Below are 1649 nucleotides of genomic sequence, written 5' to 3' on the forward strand. Positions count from 1 at the left end.
AGTGAAGCCAGGAGAGCAGCTGCTACCATTGCGCCTCACTAAGATGTCAGACAAAAGGTGTAAGTATATATTTTAAAACAATCTAAATTTCTATCAATTAGGGATTTGCTAAAGATATTGAGATACATTCTTGTGATGGAATTTTTATGGAGCAGGTAAGATGAATACATTATATCCACAAATATCAATGTGGATTTATCTAAAAAAATAGGATGAGAAAGCATTGCTTTTGGAAAACAGTATGAAGTTTCCTCAAAAAATTAAAAATAGAACCAAGATATGATCCAGCAATTCCATTTCTGGCAATTTATTCTATTTATTCAAAGGAAACAAAATCACTAACTCAAAAAGATTATCTACGCTCCCATATTCACTGCAGCATTATTTACAATAGCCAAGATATAGAACAACCTAAATATCCACCAATGGATAAAGAAGGTGTGTGATGTATACACACACACACACACACACACACACACAATTGAGTATCATTCAGCCATAAAAAAAGAGAAACCCCTGCCATTTGTAGCAACATGGGTGGAGCTTAAGGGTATTATGCGAAGTGAAATAAGTCAGACAGAGAAAGACAAACACTGTATAATCTCACTTATATATGGAATCAGAAACAAAAAACAAAAGGAGACCCTCCCAAAACAAACTCATAGATCCAGAGAACAGATTGATGGTTGCCAGAAGTGGGAGGTAGAGGGTGGGACAAATTTTTAAGAAAAAGGAAAAAATTGTTTTTCTGTTCTATTGGAATGGAGAAACACATTGCAGAAGAACACATTTAGAATAATTTGCTATTCACGTAAATTTAATGACACACAAGGCCACTCTATCATCTATGCACATGAAAATATAAAATAAAAAATTTAAATATCATGAATGATAAATATAATTTTCAGAATAGTAGTGACTTTTACAATTGGGATCAAAAAGCAGTTATAAAAGCTGGTATTAAATATATTGATTTTTTAAAAAAATCTTAAATAATTATGGTAACTAGTCAATATTTCTTGACAGAATAATGTTAAACTGGTGTTTGCTATCTTTTTTTCTACTTTTTGTATATTTAAAATGTTCTAATATTTAAAAAAGACAGAGAAATACTAAAAGCGCCCATATATTTGGGTTAACTTTCTTTTTTCTTTTGTAATAGAACAGTCATTAAGCTGCTCGTGAATCCTTGGTCATATTGGCAGTTGTCCTTGGGATCTAAAAATGACTGAAAGTAGCTCAGTGGTGATTTCCACCAGGTACATCACTGCCACATGGTTTCCTCCTTCCCAGCCTTGGATAGAGGAAAGGCACTGTAGCCTTCATGGGGTGACTGATTTTATGACACTGCCAGCCCTTGGATGGAGAAATGAATCTATTTTGGATGCAGAGTGTATATTCTGTGTGTGATGAACTCCTAGCCTTGTCCCCTACCTTTGAATGCTGACCTCAGGAAAAGTCTAGACTAAGGTCAGAGGTTTTAGGTCTGTGTCCCTACCCTGCTGCACAATCCTTACTCCATCTCCTGGTACTGAGGTATTGTCCCTGAAACCAGAACCCTTGTGCACTGTTGGTGGGAAGGTAAATAGGTGCAGCCACTGTGGAAAACAGTACAGAGGTTCCTCAGAAAATTAAAAATAGAAATACCA

The sequence above is a fragment of the Balaenoptera acutorostrata genome, chromosome 2 (assembly GCF_949987535.1).
Source record: "Balaenoptera acutorostrata chromosome 2, mBalAcu1.1, whole genome shotgun sequence".
NCBI classification, from domain to species: Eukaryota; Metazoa; Chordata; class Mammalia; order Artiodactyla; family Balaenopteridae; genus Balaenoptera; species Balaenoptera acutorostrata.